Below are 20,510 nucleotides of genomic sequence, written 5' to 3' on the forward strand. Positions count from 1 at the left end.
AGGACACAGAGGAATAAAATACAGTCCCATCCAATTGGAGTTTATGGTCTAGTTGGAGAGGCAGACACATTAATAGAAAATTACACATGGAGGTCTGAGGAAGCAAAGGAGGGTCACCAACTGAGACTGGGGAGTAGTATGACTTCAGATTTAAATATGGGGAAACTGAGGCCAGAGGAAGAAAGTTGATGAGGTTATATAATTCCTGGGCATTGCTGTTGACAATAAATATTTCTGATGATAGTCCATTTTGCATTTGCATTAGAAAATATTGGCACATGAGCCCCTCCCTGCTACTGCTGCTCCCCCTGCTCTTGGCTTAATGGTCAGAACTTGCTTTGGTTTAATAGCTACTGCTGGTTTGAGTTTTGCCTTTTTGTGTCCCTCAGTCCCAACCCAACTATAGGGATCTTGTGGTCCAGAAGAGCCCAGCAGTCTCTGCTGTCAGTCCTGTCTGATCCCATTATCTGGTGCATCCTCATTACCCTCTTCTGCATCTCCTTAACTCCCTGTAATTTCCAAAATCTCAGGTTATGACAGTTTTCCACCCACCAGATACGCCTCACATTGTTCTATTTTGAGTTCTATTTTGCTTAGCATTGATGCTCTGAGAAATGCCTCCTACAACTTGCAGGACAGATGATCAGACAAAGCCCACAGAATTACAGGAAAGATACTCTGTATGCAGATCTCATCCTCAAACTCTCCTTAATTTTTTCTGAAAGTATCTAGGGAAGAATCTCTTTGCAAGTTGAGAATAAAGAAAGCAATAGGTGCTATGTTTCAGGCAAGCTTGCTCCTGTGATGTGTGGGAATAAAGTTAGAAGGAAGGCAAGCTTTTGCCCTTTGCAGTCCTTTGAAGAAATAGACTGTTTGGTTAAAATATGCATACATACCCAGAGTGGTGTATTTCTTGATTCTTGACAGCTGCTCAGCCTCTTCTCTGGAAACTCCTGCTTCAGCTCTTGCATTTTCTCTCCAGTCACTGACCTTGTAGAGTACCTGAACATCAAAGTTTAGGGCCCAAATGGACCCATCTTTTATCCTAATAGCATTAGCTGCTGTGGAGGCTCGGAGGAGGTAAAGATGGCCTCTTCTGCATGACTTAGCGGTGGGAACACAGCCAGGGCCCTGCTCCGCTTGGTTGTCGCCTGCTCAGCTGTTAGTCATTTCTGTGCTCTGCACGCTGGGGAGCCATTACTGCTTCTTTAGTAAGGTGAACATGAGGGAGGGGGAGTGAGGCTATGCCTATCCAGTATCTGGCCTCCTTCCAACATGCGTGTTGTTTTTCTCGACCTGTATCCTATGGAAAAGAGATTTTCTATCTTAGTCCTTCCTTTAAAAATAATTTTTTTTAACCTTGAGAATCAGTTGAGTAGCTCACTATCAACCAACAATAGATACTTGTCGAGTTCCAATAATAGTTGACCTTTGCAGAATGATTAATGTGTGCCAGGCACTGTGATGCTACACCGTGAATTAATTTTCTCAACAACTCTTCAAGAAAGCATCTAGACAGAGGTTAAGTAATTCACCGTCACACAGCAAGCCACTAGTGAGACCAGGATTTGAACCTGAGTCTGACCTCAGAGCCCAGGAATCCACTTCTGCCTCCTCCTCTGTGCAGACCACGTTCAAGTGTCTATATAAACAAGTGTTAAGTGACCTCCAAAAATGCTTACAAAAATGCTTACACTCATAGGGAAGATGAAACAAGAATGTGAAATGCTAAATAATGCCAGGCAGTATCTGCATCTAAGTGTCCTGTCAGTGAAGCAAGCAGTAAGGAACTCACCAGGTACAGGAAAAGATCAGTGAGAACAAGGGGGTTCTAACAGGCTGCATGGAGAAGCATGGAGTCGATCGACCTTGACAGATTGAAAAGACTTAGGTAAGCAGAAAGGAAGAAATAAATCAAGCTATAGGGGACTTCAAACACATGGGTTCAGGTCCCAGCTCTGACATACGTGCAGCCATAGGAAAGTCCCTGAGTTTTTAATTGCTCCATGAGGCTAAGGGAGGTAGTATGTAGTCAGGGATAAAGCTGAAGTTTGGAAGCAGGAGAGGTCTCAGAGAAGTAGGGAGGGAGGAGGTAGTGATTAGAGGGGGAAAGGATGTTGACAAGCTTCTCTCCTGACTTCGTGGCAGCTCCATGAGTAATGACTGTGACAATTCATTGAGCTGCAGAAGCAAAACAAAACCCCCTAGCTTCTAATTTTTATTTTGCTTTAGGAAAGGCTCTTGTCCCTCTATTTCTTCATTTGTAAATGGGGATAGTATCTCACAGGCAGATAATCAAGATGAGGTGAGCAGATAGGAAGTACCTACCAGTACTTGGCCCATTGTAGACCCTTAGTCAACATGGGCAACTGAGATTATGAAGCCAGCATGGTCCATACTTGGTGCGTAACTGAAGACCTGGGAAGAACAGAGGAAAGAAAAGATCTTTCTAACCCAGACAAATTGGGATGCATGTGGAGAATTGGTACCTTGGTAGGTTCTTAGACTAAGGAAGACACTATTCATCTGAGATGGTTAAATTGAAATTGTTCCCATATCAAAAAACTGACGTAGAACTTTTGCTCCTGTCTTCTTCCAGATTCCTGTCACTCTCCAGAGCTTGTTTGAACCAAAATAAATCCCTTTCTCCCATTACCTTGATAAAATTCAAAGTGTTAGTTATTCAGTCATGTCTAAGAATACTGGAGTAGATTGCCATTACCCTTTTCCAGGGGATATTCCTGACCCAGGGATCAAACCCAGGTCTCCTGCATTACAGGCAGATTCTTTATCACCTGAGCCACCAGGGAAGGCCCTTACCTTGATAGGCTTGAATTAAATTTACTCAGACACTGACCTCACTTTGAGGTTGCTTTCAGGTGGCATTGACTGGCCTGTCAATCAGCCATCCTCCCACAGTCCCCAGTGGTTTGTAGAAGGCATTGGGGATCCCTGTCTGCCTCACAAGAATCCAACTCGTAGGAACAATGGACTGAACCCTCTGTGAATCTGGGATCTCCATTAGAAAGTTAATAGGGGAAACCATATGGTACTTATCTTTGGCTTTCGGTCTCCTTTCTCAGCAGGAACTGCTAAGGACACAGAGAGATTCCATGGTGAGAGATTCTCAGATTGTTTCTCAGCTGAGGGATTCTCTGAGATGCTCAGATTCTCAGGAGTTTTCATCATGTTACTGCACCATCTTCTTTTGCCATGCAATATCCACTAGCAAGCCCCAGCCTCATTACTTCCCACTGCCCATTAAAACTCAGCTCTTTGCTATGCTAAACGACAATTTCCCAAACATCCCATGTTGTTTTCTGCCTATGTAACTTTGCTTACACTTTTCCTCTTTATCTGGGGCATCCTTTCCTCCCTTCCTGACCTCCCTAAGCGCCACTCATCTTATATACTTGACTAAAATATCACCTTGGCTAGGAAGTCTCTTTAGGCTTTGCCTTCCAGGTAGGGTTTGGTCCCTGCAGGTATGCTCTTGAAGCACCAAGAGCATCTCCTCTAGCAACCCTTCTCATCTATATTGCAGTGGCTGGTTTACTAGTTGTTAGGATGTAGTTTCAGATTCTTGAGCAATTACCAAAAATAATAGTGACTTGAACAAGATAGAAGTTTATGTTTTCCCTCTAGGCAAAACTTGAGAGTGCTCAGGCACTTTCCATATTATTGCCTGGCCTCCCTAGGATGTTGACCAGCATAGTGCAAGTTGGCTCACAACCACACTAGAATTCCAGCGTGCCTTATTTCAAAGCCAGCCTCTTAAGCACCAGGTCATGCTGCCTCTATTAGTGGAGCTGAGCTCATTGTTGATGGAGGAGGAAGATATGAACAAGTGAGAAAAGTTCAAGGTATATTGGAAGACACTTTGAGTGCCTGGTGGGGATTGATGGAAGTTTATATCCTAAAGTTTAGGTCTTACGGTATGCTAGACTTGAATGTTGAAAATGTATTTGATGATAGTCATCAGAGAGTGTCATTTCTCAGGCACATAGTCCACAACCACTGCCTCTGAAATGGAATCAGCTCCAAGTGCCTCTTAAGACTCTCCTAAACTTTTCTCACATCATATTGAAGAAACATGGGTCAGATCTTTGCAAAGGTAAATGGAATAGAGATGCTAATACTCAGTAAGCCACTTGTAAAGAAATAGCCTGAATCATCCACCTTCTGAGCTGTTTCCAAAGTTGACTGATCATCAGAATCAGCTTGGCATTTTAATTGAAAAGAATCAGGATCCTGAGCTGCTCCATGGCCACTGACTCTCCAGGGTGGACTCAGGAATCTGTCTATTTTTGTAATAGTTTTCCAATTATTCTGATGACAAGCTGCTTGTGGGTACCTTTGCACTTAAGATACCCATAACCACCCTATATTTATGCTAACTTCAACTCACCAACTGACCCCCTTTTTCTTTCATGGCAGAAGCATTGATCTGTCTTTAGTGAATTAGTGAAAGTCACTCAGTCGTGTCCAACTCTTTGCAAACCCATGGACTATACAGTCCATGGAATTCGCCAGGCCAGCATACTGGAGTGGGTAGCCTTTCCCTTCTCCAGGAGATCTTCCCCACCCAGGGATCAAACCTAGGTCTCCCACATCACAGGTGGATTCTTTACCAGCTGAGCCACCAGAAAAGCAGTCTCTCTTTGGACCGATGGAAAGGTGATTCTCATTTGACATTCTCTCTAAACTCTAGGTTATTGCACTGTCCAAATAGTTTTGAACTTTCTCCAAGGCGGCTCAGTGCCAAACCTATTCACTAGAAACCTAAAAACAGAACTGAGCAATTGTTTGGTTAGTTGAAATTAATGATAAACTAGAAATAAAATTTTCTTATTGTTTAGTTACTAAGTCTTTGTGACCCCATGGGCTGTAGCTCATCAGGCTCCTCTGTCCATGGAATTTCCCAAGCAAGAATACTGGCGTGTGTTGCCATTTCCTCCTCCCAGGGGCTCTTCCTGGCCCAGGTATGGAACCCACGTCTCCTGCCAACTGGCAGGCAGATTCTTTACCACTAAGCCACCAGGGAAGCCCCTAGAAATAAAATAATAAATATTTTAAAAACCCACAACAATTTGGTTAACCACAAACCCAGCCATTTTACATCTTGTGAAGAGGTTTAGAAAATCATTAGATCTCAGAACTTCCAGTGGCCACCTAACAGAGAATTTTTTTTTTCTTATATTTGACCATCCATATCCCATTATGGTAGCTCAGCTGGTAGAGAATTCTCCTGCAATGCAGGAGACCCCAGTTCGATTCCTGGGTCAGGAAGATCCCCTGGAGGAGGAAATGGCAACACACTCCAGTATTCTTGCCTGGGAAATTCCATGGACAGAGGAGCCTGGTGGCTCCCACTGGAGTGGGAGGCTACCCACTCCAGTATTCTTGGGCTTTCTTGGTGGCTCAGATGCTAAAGAATCCACTTGTAATGTGGGAGAACTGGGTTAGATCCCTGAGTTGGGAAGATCCCTTGAAGGAAGGCATGGCAACCCACTCCAGCATTCTTGCCTGGAGAATCCCCATGGACAGAGGTGCCTGGCAGGCTACAGTTCATAAGGTCTATTAGTTCCAATTTATAGGTGAAGAATCTAAGGCTCAGAAAAAAGTATAACTGAATTCAAACCTAGATCTATTTGAGTCTCAATTCTGAGTTATTAAACTATTCCTCCTCATGGTGTTCATGGATGGTGGGGGGCAGGAGAGAGGGAGAGAACAAGGAATAGAGGTGGAAAGACAAATTTTTCTTACTAGGACCTGCTGTCTGTTGTCCTTTTCTGTCCCCATATTCTCATGCAAGTAGCAACCAACTCAGGAACAGCCTCTGATGCTCCAAGGCAGACTAGCAAAGAAAGTTGAACTGTTCCTGTGCCAACAAGCTACCCCTCTGCATCATTTCATAGCCTCAGTGGGCCCACAAATATCATTTCCAGCTAATCACATATGCACCAGACAGTTATGCTATACAATAAATGATTAACAGGTTCAGCTGATTCCCTTGAAGACAAGTCACCAAATTTATTGGAAGGTACTTTTATTCAAGATGACACATGGATTCTTCTTTTGTACATTTCTTTCCTCTGCTGATTCACTGTGTATTGTGTCTGGATCACTTGGCTTTTCTAAGTCAACAGAGCTGAATGGGAGAAATCTGAGCATTGTGATTGCTGCTAGGGAAATAGCAGATTTGCCTCATGAGAGTTATGGTTGGGGCATTCTTTGGGATCAAAAGCATTCTAAATCTGAGGCACTTGAAGAGGGAGATAGCCATCACATTTGGTTCAAAGTTTCCCTTGGAGATTGAGTTTCTCTGCCCAAATGCTGCTATTTGCTGATGGGAGGAAAGTTATACTGGACCTTGGTTTGTAGCAATTAGAGTAAATTCTCCTGTGGCAGGCTGGGACCTCCAGAGCTCTAATTGGTTCTAATGTAGAGTGGCTTAAAATAATTTACTCTTCCAAAGGCTAATCTCTCATTTCCCAGAGCAGATTGAATTGTTCAGAAATGAGCCATTGAGAGAACTCTTCTCATTCAGCCCTAGATTTGTGGCACATCTTTCTAAAACAGGAAAAAAAAGAGGCTGATTTGAGGATGGGGTGGGAAGAGGCTAGCTGGGCCTGTTCTGTGATGCCAAACTTTTTTCTCCAGTCTTTACATTCTCATCCTTGTTCCCCAAACCTAACTGATGAGCCCCAGATAATGTGCATTAAGAAAACCATTCTAGGACTTCGCCGGCCACTCAGTGGTAAAGAACATGACTGCCAATGCAGGAGATGTGGGTTCAGTCCCTGGCCTGGGAAGATCCCACGTGTCTCAGGGCAACTAAGCCCACGCTCCGCAGCTACTGAGCCCATGTGCCGCAGCTGTGGAAGCCCGTGCATCTAGAGCCGTGCTCCACAGCAAGAGAGGCCACTGCAGTAATGAGCCCATGCCCTGCAGCTAGAGAGCAGCCTCCGCTTGCCACAGCTAGGGACAAGCCCACACAGCAACGAAGACCTAGCGCAGCCAAAGATAAAACAAACGCGTGTGTGCGCGCGTGTGTGTGTGCGCACACACGCGCACGCTCAGTCATGTCTGACTCTTTGTGACCCCATGGACTATAGCCCCCCAGACTCCTCTGTCCATGGAATTTTCCAGGCAAGAATATGGGAGTGGGTTGCCATTTCCTACTCTGGGAGAGCTTGCTGGCCCAGGGATCAAACCTGTGTCTCTTTATCTCCTGCACTGGCAGGCAGATTCTTTACCAGTGTGTCACCTGGGAAGCCTCTCTATCTCTCTCATATATATACATATATATATATATATATATATATATATGTTTTCCATATACATACATATATATATATATATACACACTTATGAAAAAACAAAACATGCTGTCCCTTCACCAGTCAGAGTCCTGGATGGTTAAAAAGTAACATTAGCCAGGTGGAAAAGTAACATTAACCATGTGGAAACGGTGCCATGGTACAAGTTCTTGCCCTACCCTACAACCAACTAACTCAGTGTTTCATCTGTAAAATGACCTAGTTGGACTCACTGCTCTCTGAAGACTCATAAACTGATTAAAGAAGAGTTAGATTAAGTCCATTTCATTATTCTAAAAAGGGTTTCCCAACCTCCACATGAATAACATTTGGGGCCAGATTAATCTTTGTTGTGGAGAATGTCCTGTGTTTGCTATGATGTTGGGAAGCATCTGTGGTCTCCACCTACTGTATCACTAGCACCACCCACCCTGAGGTGCAACAACAAAAATTTCCAAACATTGCCAAATGTCTTTTGGGTGTGGGGGAGGGGGGCGAGGGGGGAGGCGCAAAGTCATTGAGAACCACCTTCAATAGCTCCCAACTGCCAACAGACAATTCACTCATTTATTAAATATTTAATACTATTTATTGAGTTTTTACTAAGACCAACAATAACAGATACAGTCCCTGTCCTCAGGGAACTCATAGTCAAGCTAGGAGGACAGACAATTATAATCTATTGTAGCGTATGTAATGACCAAGAGAGATGCAGAGGAAGAAAGGGGGGACATTTTCTGAGGGGAAGGCAGAGGGAGCTCAGAAAACTTTTTGGATAAATTAGTGATTGAATGGAACATTAAAGGATAAGTAGAAATGAGCCAGGCATCCCCAGCTGGGGAGACAGCCTGAGAAAATGCATAGTAATGAAAATAATGACCTACTCTCACAAAACTCATTAAACTAGAGAGATGTGAGAATGAATCAGACAAAGAGACCAGCTTCCTCCTCCATTCCAGGTCTGTTTGGTCTCTTTTAACATCCCATCGTTGGAAAGGAATTCAAAACTATAGAGAGCTCCTAGCCATCGTTCTGCAGAGTCTCCCATAGATGGTACTGCTATGGAGCTCTCCAGGGTACTGAACCATATCAATCTGAAGCAACTCTCAACCTAGGGACCTTCTTAGAACTCTTCTCTCTCCTTCCAGGCCCTGACTCTTGGCCATTCCTGCTGCCCTTGGCTGATGCTATATAGTGTAAAGAGAATAGGTTTACCAACCCAAACAGTTCAAATTAAGAGACACAAATAAATGATAAATTATTATTATATATTATAATCATGGTGAGTCCCAATAGTCTTGGTGACTTTATTTTTGTTTAATTTACTTGGAATTTTATGTTTTCTAATGTATCTATGACAACATGTATTTCCTTACTCTGAAAAACATCATTTAAAAGAATAAAAGATTTTGGAATCACAGGACTGGGGTATGAATCCTAACTCAGCCACTTAATAGCTGTCTGACATCAGGTCAGGTAATTTAATCCTCAGAGGGCTTCCCAGGTGCTAAAGAACTCACCAACCCATGCAGGAGACATAAGAGATACAGGTTCAATACCTGGGTCAGGAAGATCCCATGGAGGAGGGCATGGCAATCCACTCCAGTATTCTTGCTGGTGAATTCCCATGGACAGAGGAGCCTGACAGGCTGCAGTCCATGGGGTCTCAAAGAGTCAGACATGACTGAAGTGACTTAGCAGGCACAGCACAGTCATTGTTTACTCAAAATGAGGTAAATGGGGGGAAAATGGATAAACCTTTTTTTTCCATAATTCCCCTTATTACCAAAGATCTAGAGTCAGAATGGCTTTAGATTTCTCAACAGTAATATGTGAAGGAAGAAGACAATGGAGAAATGCCCTCAAAATAGGAACAGTTATCCCCATCTAAAATTCTATAACTAGCTCAACTATAACTCAAGTTATATAGAATAAAAACATTTCCAGACCTGTATAGTCTCAACAAATTTCTCTCCTGATGCATACTTTCTTAGGGAATTACTAGAGTGCATGCACCACCAAAAAAAAAAAGTAAGCTAAGAAAGAGAAAGGCATTAAATACAGGAAACATGAGCTCCAGCACTTTTAACAAGGATTAAGAAATACCCAAAAGGATGGTAAACAGTGATCTCGGATTGCCAGTTGTGTATAAGGCATCCAAGACAACCAGTCCAGATTAGAACAGAATGCCTCAAAGGGTAGATAGGTAGAGAGTTATTGTCAGCAAGGGGGCTTCCCAGGAGGTGCTAGTGGTAAAGAACCTGCCTGCCAGTGCAGGAGACATAAGAGGCTTGGGTTTAATCCCTGGGCTGGGAAGATCTCCTGGAGGAGGAGATGGCAACCCACTCCAGTATTCTTGCCTGGAGAATCCCATGGACAGAGGAGCCTGGTGGGTTACACTTGACAGAGTCGCAAAGAATTAGACATGACCGAAGCAACGTAGCATGCACACGTCATCACCAAGATCCCTACTGCTATTGACCCTTTTGTTTTTAACTTGAGAGAATTCCTGGGTGAGTGTAGCTGAGATGATTTGTTCTTGACTTACCTTAGTCATTTCTAATGAGGTTGATGCTTTTCCTGCAGCATAGCCCATTTTCTGGATCAGCCAGGGATGCTCATTTCACCCCCAAAGAAGTGCTCTACTTTGATCTACTTAAGGAGCACTAGGGAAGCAGAAAACCCAGAGCAGCCCACGCTTGGGACTATATTTCTTCTGGATACTGAATACTTGACCCCCCACAGCAGCCCTAGAAGATGGCTGAAGATGTCCAGCTCTGGTTTCCCAAGATCCACTCATGATCTTGTCCACCTACTTCCCCAGAAGGGACTCTTGTAACCTCTTGAAGAAACTGAAACCAGACTGACCCAGAGACTCTGTTTAGTTTCTCTCTCTCCTGAACACCTTCATCAAACAGGGGCAGAGTTCCTTGGTGGTCCAATGGTTAATTATCTATCTGCAAATGCAGGGGACATAGGTATGGTCCCTGTTCCAGGAGATTCCACATGCCATGGGGTAACTAAGCTGATGTGCACAACTACTGAAGCCCACGTGCTCTAGAGCCTGTACTCTGCAACAAGAGAAATCGCCACAGTGAGAAGCCCATGCGCCTCAGCCAAAGAGAGTAGCCTCTGCATGTCATAACTAGAGAAAAGCCTGTGTGCAGCAATAGAGTCAAAATAAACAATTAAATTAAAAAAAAAAAAAAGACAACACTGCCCTGTATCCTGAGCTAGATGTGTGCTTCTACTCAACAAACATTGTTTAGGAAAGTGTACCTAGTTAGTAAAAACTATAATGAAAATCAAGAGAATGATTAGCACCAAAGTCAACATGGCAATTACTTCCGAAGAAAAGTTTGGAGGTTTTATTTAGAGAGGAGCATTTGCAGAACTTGTAAGATACCAGTTAATGTTTGATTTCTCAGTTTTTGTGGTGAGTACACAGGTGTTAAATGTACTATATTTTCAACTCTACATATATTTAAAATACAGTCCTATACATATAATTTACTTAATAGTAGATATTTACATAACAATCAAAGCGCCCTGCAAAGTAATGAAATCATATACCTTCAGTTAACTGGTAACCTTCAGATAAAACGTTCTGAGTGTCCCTTCTGTGCTGGGACCTTAACTGACATGTTAATGTCTAGACGTCCCTACCCAGTAGTACATTTTCATGTTAATATGGATTTTGAGGACCAGAACGCTCTCCTAAGCCCAAATAAGTAGTTGTCTAAGGACTTTCCTGCTGGTGGAGGGGTTAAGAATCCACCTTCCAATGCAGGGGACTCGAGTTCAATCCCTGGTCTGGGAACTAAGACCCCACATGCCACAGGGCAGCTAAACCTACACACTACAACTACTGAGCCCAAGAGCCCTGGAGACCACATACCACAGCTAGAGAGATTCCACATGCCACAACGAAGATTTCATGTACTGCAACTAAGATCCGATGCAGCCAAATAAATACATTTTTTTAAAAAATAGCTGTCTGATGGGTTGGATTTCAGGCACTATCCCAGAGGAGTTTCCACCTCTCAAATCAGACCCAGCCGCTCGTGGTTTTTATAAGCAGTCTTGTCCAAGAGAAGACACACACCTAAAAACATCTCCCCCCAGTGGTGGGAAAGGGGGTCTGCAGTCGTGGCTGTGTGTGGAAAGGCTGCGCACTAGTTTATTATTCAGTCAATTACATGGGTGTCTAAGTTTAGAAAGGCTTGGGGGAACTTGCTTCGGACTTGTGGAAATTTTAATCCCTTTTCCAGCTTTGTCCCAGAGAAAAGGAAGACCTCCATCCTGGCACTGGCAGGGATCCACAGTTCTCACCAGCATCCTCAAGTTGCTTTAAGAGAGGTTTTTTTTTTTTTTCCTTCTTCACAGAATGAGTCAGATGCTGACAAGACTCCTCGCATCTCTCACCATCTTCCTGTTGCCCCTTCCAATCTGAAGATCAAAGCTCACCTCAGGAGAACCTCCAGAGGGAAGAAATAGCCAGCGGAACCCCCAGAGCCAGGCAGGAAAAGCAAGTAAACAAGTGATTGACGCACTTGGTAGGCGAGCTGGAGGGGCCTCCAACGCAGCCTCCGCCGGGGTCAAGCGTGAGCAAGGGGAAGCTGAGGAAGCGGTCCAGGATGGGGGCGGGGCCCCGGAGGGCGTGGCCACCGCTCATTGTTCCTCCGGTTCCCAGGGAAGAAAGCAAGCCTCCAGCAAAACAAACGTGCCGAGGGGAAGTGACTGGCAGGAGGGAGAGTGACTTGAAGTGGAATGTGCCTTATTTCCCCCGGGGTTCCTCAGGGACACAAGAAGAGACATAGAGAAGAATCTGGGGCAAAACGAGGCAGTGTGGTTAAATGCATGGGACCTGGAGATGGGTAGACCTGGGTTCAAATCCTAGAGCCTCAATTTCCTGATCCTATCATTAGATTTCCCGGGACCTTGGTTTTACTGTCTGCGAAATGGGAATGACACTTCTCACCCATAATGTTTCCTTGAAGGCTTGATAAGATAATGCATTTTTTAGTGTCTGACACAGTTGTGTTTTTGTTTTTAAGTTAACTCTTGTTATTAGGGAGGTGTATCAGTGGGGGTGGGCACAGCTGGGAGGAAGCAGCCTGCAGTGGGGAGATAGCTCTGCCAGCTGTCAAGCACATGGGTGTCAGTTCACAGAGTGAGCTTGAGCAAGTAACTCCCTGTTTCTGGAGCCGAACTTCACCTACCTAGAATGAGGGTGCTGATAAATGTCTACCGGGCTTGTTCTAGTGCCAAGATCCCGGGTTCTAAAGACCTGTATCTGAGGTGGGACTAGGAAATTCTCTGACTTCAAACAAAAATAATGTAGAGGCAGGATAGGGAGGCATTTGTTCCCATCACACTGGTTTCCTTGGGAACTTTAGTTTTATTATGATGCTGCTGCCGTCTCTGATAACATTTTCAGATTTGTTGGTTTAAAATAATCTGCAGAGCCAGTTCTTGGAGCCAAGTTAGAAAATCATCCCATTGCTTTGTAACGATGTTCTTCTTTCTGTTTCTTCCAAATTTTAACTTCAAAAAGCTCTCATTAGATTCCAGTTTCAATTTTACCACTAAGTCATAGAGGATTTTTTTAAATCTCTTTTGACCTTGGTTTCCTCCCCTGGAAAATGGTGATGATAGTATCCACCTGTAGTGTGGCCAAAGGACACACGACCTTTGCACACACATGAGCAAAGGACCATGACTGCAGTACCAGGCAGAATGCTGGGCTCAGGGTGGCAGTCGCACATATTAATACACCTATATATGCGTACCTTCATTCTGTCATTCCTCCCCCACGATGATTGCCCATTTTACCAGTTTATCCACCACGTAAATTCACAGCCCACTAAACTAGCATGCTCTATGTTGGAAAAATCTCAGTCTTTCTCTTGCTGTGTTTTTCTCCTTTACTTTTGCACAGACTACCTCATTTCTGACACTTCTGGCCACCAAATGTGTGTTTTTTTCTGTTCACCAAGGAAGTCTCTGACATCAGCTGGGAGTTCTATCAGTATAACTCAATTCTGATACCATCTGCCTGGAAATTGCTTCAGATCTCACAGGTTAAGGGGTTAGTCCTACGAGATTACCCCACAGTTCTGATGCCACTCATAAGTAGTAGGGCCCCAGGCTATCCACAGATTCTATCCAGGTTGGCTACATTTCAGAGGTTTTCCTGTGACCCCTAGACTGACTTTCTAGAGCAGCTCACAGAGCTCAGGGAAACATTTTCTCACATTTACCAATTCAGTAAAGTATATAATAAAGGATATAGGTGAACAACCAGAGGAAGAGATACGTAGGGCAAAGTCCGGGAGAGTCCCGGGTGCAGGAATCTTCTGCTTCCGTGGACTTGGGATGTTTCACCCTCCCAGCATGCAGATGAGTTCATGTGCCTGGAAGCTCTCCTAACTCCATACTATCAAGATTTTATGGCGGTTTCCTCACATAAGCGTGATCATTATTAACTCCATTTCTAGCCCCTCTTCCCTCTCTAGAGAAGTGGGAGGGGCGCTGAAATTTCCAAGCTTCGAATCATGGCTTGGTCTTTCTGGTGACTGGCCCCCACTTAGGAGCCCACCCAGAGTGGCCTCGTTAGAACAAAAGATGTTCCCAGTGCTCTTACCACTGAGGATCTTACAAGGACAATCGGAGCCTTGTGTCAGGGACTGGGGATGAGACCAAGTATTTATTTCTTATCATGAATCACAATACGTATCACAGACTCCAAATGATCTTCGTCCATTTCCAAAAATTAAATATACTTTCAGAGATAAAGAGTCACTACCATGAAGGATATTCAAAGAGTTGTGCTCAGATCCTAAAGATTTTTCTTTAAACTATATTTTGTGTTTCTATGTGTGTATATGAGGGCTTCTCTCATGGCTCAGCTGGTAAAGAATCCGCCTGCAGTGCGGAAGCTGTGGATTCAGTCCCTGGGTTGGGAAGATCCCCTGGAGAAGGGAAAGGCTACCCACTCCAGTATTCTGGCCTGGAGAATTCCATGGAGTACAGTCCATAGGGTTGCAAAGAGTCTGACACGACTGCGTGACTTTCACCGTCACTGTGTGTATATGAACCTGTGTGTGTGTACATTTGCTAGTTAATAAAACCCTCAATCGTTGGGAAACCAGCAGATAGACATACAGCCAACGCTGTGGTGCTCGACCAGGGCCTGGTTTCAGAAAGTCAGAGCTCAGAACGATAGCCAGAAGCAAGGAAACACTGAAACCAGCCCGGCCTGGCCTCCAAGCTCAGGGATGCCCACACTTGCTGAGTGACCTGTGTCCACTGCATCATCTTTTCAAATGTATTCACCAGAAATATGGAAAGTCACAGAAGCCTCCTAAAGGTTGATATAGTGGGACTTCCCTGGCAGTGCAGTGGTTAAGACTTCACCTTCCAATGCAGGGGCTGCAGGTTCAATCCCTGATCAGGGGCATGTAAGATCCCACATGCCTCGTGGCTAAAAAACCAAAACATAAAACATGCAATATTGTAACAGATTCAATAAAGATGTTTAAAAAAATGCATTTTTTAGAAAGCCTTAAAAAACAGAATTGAAAGAGATACGTGTACCCCAGTGTTCATCGCAGCACTGTTTACAATAGGCAGGACATGGAAGCAACCTAGATGTCTATTGGCAGACAAATGGATAAGAAAGCTGTGGTACATATACACAATGGAATATTACTCAGCTATTAAAAAGAATGTGTTTGAATCAGTTCTAATGAGGTGGATGAAACTGGAGCCTATTACACAGAGTGAAGTAAGTCATAAAGAAAAACACCAATACAGTATATTAACGTATATATATGGACTTTTAAAAGATGGTAATGATGACCCTATATGCAAGACAGCAAAAGAGACACAGAGATAAGGAACAGACTTTTGGACTCTATGGGAGAAGGTGAGGGTGGGATGATTTGAGAGAATAGCATTGAAACATATATATTTCCATATATGAAACAGATTGCTAGTCCAGGTTCTATGCATGAGACGGTGCTCAGGGCTGGTGCACTGGGATGACCCTGAGGGATGGGATGGGGAGGGAGATGGGAGGGGGTTCAGGATGGGGAACACATGTACACCCATGGCTGATTCTTGTCAGTGGATGGCAAAAACCACTACAATATTGTAAAGTAATTAGCCTCCAATTAAAATAAATAAATAAAAAATTTTTAAAAAGTCTTAGAAAACAACAACAAAAAAGATCGATGAAGTAAAATTATCAAGTTGGCCAAAAAGTCTTTTCCATAAGATCATTGGAAAAACCTGAATGAACTTTTTGGCCAACCCAATACTTTTAAAGTAGAAAAATTTAACATAAATTTGGAGCCACTCTACCGTTGGAGCCATCATGTCTCCCCTTTAGTGTGCATTGTGCATCTGTGTTATACGCTAACTCAATCCTCTTAGAAGAAACCGGAATGTGTGCTTGCCTAAAAAAAAAAAAAACAACCAATATTTTCCTGGCATCAGCAAGGTAACTCCTTAGGCAATAACATTATTTCTCAGTCCTGTAAAGGGTCACGATGTCATGATGGCCTATGACTCACCTCGTTGACAGTGTAAACTCAATATGTTATTTTGATGTATGACCCTCTGTCTCAGAAACTCATAGACCTGTGCCTTGACCTCTAACAGGTAGAACAGTGCCCAGAACTCTCTGAAAGACTGTCTGGTTATAATCCTCAGGTTGATTTGAGCAAAATTTTCCATCTCTCTCTTAGATTAAATACTGATTATTTTTTTTCATTAACAAGATGTCATCAGAATCATAAGTACTCGTTTTGTGAACAAGCAAAGTGGATGGGAACATTCATTCAGTTTAAGGCATAAGACATCAACATACTTGCACCATAGCCAGCATGGCAGGGGAAGCGGGGTTGCTCTAGCCACCAGTGAGGTCCTCCAGGTGGGTGTGGTGGGCCAGGTGATGCCTGAGGACCAGGAGAGAGCGGAGCCCTCTCGTTGATAGCCTGATGGACAGCCTTTCCAGATCATGCTCAACAGCTGACTGAGAATATAACACGAAAGCCCATGGCAGACCACCGGGTGAACGACGTGCCGCAGACATACAGAACAGCATCTGGAAGCTTCTGCAGAGGCCCTTAGGGAAGCTCAGACAAAAGAACAGCCAAAGACTGGGCTGCTCCCATGGGGCTTTTAGCCATGTGAGCCCTTCTGGGGCCCTCTGGTTCCAAGGGAGCTTTTCACAAATTAGTTATTTGGCTGTGCTGGGCCCTCACTGCTTCACGGGGGCTTCCTCTCTGGTTGTGATGGGGGCAGGGGGCTACTCTCTAGTTGCAGTGTCCGGGCTTCTCATTGCAGTGGCTCTTCCTGTTGCAGAGCCAGGCCCTAGGGCACATGGGCTCTGTAGTTGGCGGTACACAGGTCTAGTTGCCCTGGGCATGTGGGATCTTTCCTGACCAGGGATCAAACCCATGTTCCCTGCATTGGCAGGCCAATTCTTAACTACTAGACCACCAGGGAAGCCCTTGGTTGGGGGAAGGGGGTGAAACCCAAGATATTTTTATTATTATTATTTTTTTAAGAATACTGTCATCAGAGGGCTTTGGGTCATCAACCATGGAGGGATGCAGACAGAGAGAAACGGCAGGAGATCCTTTACCAGATAGAGGGGCTTTGGCACGACCATCCCCACCCAAGAGGTAGCCAGGAAAAATGAAAGATCTTGGGAAAGCAGACAGCCCGCTGCCCCAAGTGGCAGCTGGGACCTTCACATCAAAAACAGGTCTGGGTGGAGGCAGCAGAAAGGATGGCCAGCAGAGAACACCAAGCCGGAAGAAACAACTCCTGCCACCCAGGACCCACGGCACCCTCCATGGTGCTCAGGTGTGGAGGTTAGTCAGCGTGGTGCCCCCAGCTGATGAGAGATTGGAGCTGGTTTGAGAGGCTGCAACCCACAGGATCAGTAAACACAAGCCTGCCTCTCATGCCTCCAAGAAGTGATGGACAAGCAGCCTTAACTCGGCCCAGGGCAGCCTCTAGAGACACCAGCCTCTCCCAGGGGATGTCCAGTTCCCCTGCCTCCACCCCTGTTTGTTCTTCTCCAAGGAAACCATTTCTCAAGCCTCTCCTGTAGTCCCTTCAGTCCTGAGGCCATCCAGCAAGTTTCAAACATGTTTATGAAATGCCTTCACCTGAGGCTGCCTGATGGGCTTATCAGCCCTGGCCCTGGAAACATTTCCTCGCAATGAGCAGTGACATTTACAGCTTGGAAAAGTGCAAGGGAAACATTTTTCTTGCTGACTCCTCTCTCTCTAATGAAGTGGCCATTATCGTCTTTCAAAGGTGGATTCTGTCGGTCAAAAATGTGCCATAACTCCCCACAGGAGAAACGCCATAAATGTCAGAAATCCAATAGTACTGTCTGAGGTGCATAAAATCAGCGGCTCTAAAATTGTAAAACAAAAGTGTTTCTTCTTGTTCACCAGATGAGGGTAGCTTCATGGGCACACGATCTGGACAGCCACACAGAGCCCTATGCTCAGAGAAGCCCTTTAAACTTGGCGTTGCACAATATAAAGAACAGTAAAAATTTATGCTCCAAGTTTAAAACCTTCATTTTTCTTTACCTAGAAGGACTTGAAAAAGCACATAAACCCCACCACAATTAGCTGAGAAACCACAGAAAAAAGAAAAAAGCTCACTATTTTTGTACATTAACTGGTATTTTTCTCCCTGCTTCTTGAACAAGAAGCCCTGCATTCTCATTTTGCTTATGTAGCCAGCTCTGTTTGAAGCAGTATAAAAACAGCAGATGTTTCTATCATGAGGACAGAAAATAAAAATAAACACAAATTACAAGCACAGGGGCATACCTCACCTAATGATAACCGTTTAGTCAAGTCTCCCCCCAGTGTGTGGTCTGCTCACTGTGTGTACATATTTATTTTTGCCTGCACTGAAAATCTGTCCACTGCTGGACACACAAATTTTCTCCATTTCTGTTGCTTGGTATTTTGTCTGGGATTGGATGTAGAATGTTTTCTTCAGTTCAGTTCAGTCGCTCAGTTGCGTCCGACTCTTTTTGACCCCATGAATCTCAGCACACCAGGCCTCCCTGTCCATCACCATCTCCTGGATTTCACTCAAACTCACGTCCATCGAGTTGGTGATGCCATCCAGCCATCTCATCCTCCGTTGTCCCCTTTTCCTCCTGCCCCCAATCCCTCCCAGCATCAGAGTCTCTTCCAATGAGTCAACTCTTGCATGAGGTGGCCAAAGTACTGGAGTTTCAGCTTTAGCATCGTTCCTTCCAAAGAACACCCAGGGCCGATCTTTAGAATGGACTGGTTGGATCTCCTTGCAGTCCAAGAGACTCTCAAGAGTCTTCTCCAATACCACAGTTCAAAAGCATCAATACTTCGGTGCTCAGCTTTCTTCACAGTCCAACTCTCACGTCCATACATGACCACTGGAAAAACCATAGCCTTGACTAGATGGACCTTTGTTGGCAAAGTAATGTCTCTGCTTTTGAATATGCTATCTAGGTTGGTCATAACTTTCCTTCCAAGCAGTAAGCGTCTTTTAATTTCATGGCTGCAGTCACCATCTTCAGTGATTTTGGAGCCCAAAAAGATAAAGTCTGACACTGTTTCCACTGTTTCCCCATCTATTTCCCATGAAGTGATGGGACCGGATGCCATGATCTTCATTTTCTGAATGTTGAGCTTTAAGCCAACTTACTCACTCTCCTCTTTCACTTTCATCAAGAGGCCTTTTCGTTCCTCTTCACTTTTTACCATAAGGGTCGTGTCATCTGCATTTCTGAGGTTATTGATATTTCTCCCAGCAATCTTGATTCCACCTTAGGTAATTGCAATTACATTGCTCTCTCTATAAACTATGTGTGAAAGCAAGACTTTGTCTTCTTCCTTCCTGGCCATCTCTCAATGGTCTATCTCTCCATCAGTTTCAATAGCATGTTAAAGGCTCTGATAAGCCCTGCAATGAGAACAAAGCATCCAGCCTATTTTGTTTGAATTAACTGAGAATTTTCTCAACTGTTATTTTCCTAATGGGGTTCGATTCCCTTCTTTGGCATGATACCTCCAAGCATCCTCAGGGTCAACGACATAGCACAGTGTTTATAAGCCTTGCTCTAGGCTCAGACTCTAATCGTGCTTCCACCGAGGTGTTGGTGGACATCTCTTAATCCCTCTAAACCTCAGTTTCTTCATAAGTAAAATGGGACTAATAATCCTACCTCACAGGCTTGTGAGGATTAAATATCATAAATGGAATGTACACAGTAGGCACCTGATGAAGGTAAAAGCTATTTTTATTAAAAACCTTGAGCATCTCCCCTCTGTAAACCCTTCCTGCCTTCAGCAGTCACAACCTGTCTGTCTTCATGTTCCCTGGTCCTCTGTTTCTCCCTGTTTTCTTAACCCTCAATTTTGGGCTCATTATGAAGTCAGCACCCAGCAACCCACCGTGTGTCTGTGGTTCTCACCCAGCACGCTAAGGGTTGTTCTATGATTCACTCTTTATATCACCCTCCAAACTAGGGGAGGAGGGTAGGGGAGGTCAAGAGACCACTTTTACTACCCGTAATGAAGGGTCTGTGGGCTGTGTCCTCATTTGGGAAACACGGGTGGGGTTCTCTTATTTTTATTTTTGAAGGAGATGTTTCTTTAAATATGCCCGGGTGTTTACAGCTATAAATAGTACAATGCAATAAAATCTGGCTGCTGAAGACTGATGCCCAGCTCTGGACTGAGCGACCTCCAGAAGAAGAACATCCTGTTAATGGAAGATTCCAGTTAGTGGAACTATCTGTCTACACTGAAATCTCAATGCAAAGCGAGGGCACCAGTGCAGCCAATCAAATGCCCTGGGCTAGGCTGGCTGTTGCGGATGCTTTCTCCGATTCCCACGTCATCGTGACAGCTCTGATTACAGGGCCTTGTCTCTCTCTGACAGGGCCCGCTGAGGACGCACCAGAGAACCTTCCCAGATCTGGTGGGTAGAGTGCCAGCCTGCAGAGCCTCCCAGATGCAGAGAGGAGGACATGGTGAAGTGACCTTCGGTGGAGTCTTCTGCAGCAGCCAGGACTCAGGGCAGAGACAGAAACCACTCCAAGTGTTTCAAGCCCAAAACAGTTCAACCTAATATAAGCAATTAGGGGGCTTCCCT

At 44.5% G+C, this 20,510-nt stretch overlaps 1 long non-coding RNA gene across 3 annotated transcripts in view; it reads left to right on the forward strand.

The window, feature by feature from the left end:
• LOC138069449 (uncharacterized) overlaps positions 1–20,510 on the forward strand; it is a 52,443-nt gene that overhangs the window by 12,463 nt on the left and 19,470 nt on the right. Inside the window, exon 3 of one of the 3 annotated variants that reach the window (XR_011144080.1) lies at positions 11,709–11,826. The exons of the other annotated variants lie outside the window; for them this stretch is intronic. This is a non-coding gene — a long non-coding RNA (uncharacterized lncRNA). Of the gene's footprint in view, positions 1–11,708; positions 11,827–20,510 lie in introns of those variants that run through there. 3 annotated transcript variants of the gene reach the window in all.

Source organism: Capricornis sumatraensis, chromosome 22 (genome assembly GCF_032405125.1).
Source record: "Capricornis sumatraensis isolate serow.1 chromosome 22, serow.2, whole genome shotgun sequence".
Lineage (NCBI taxonomy): Eukaryota > Metazoa > Chordata > Mammalia > Artiodactyla > Bovidae > Capricornis > Capricornis sumatraensis.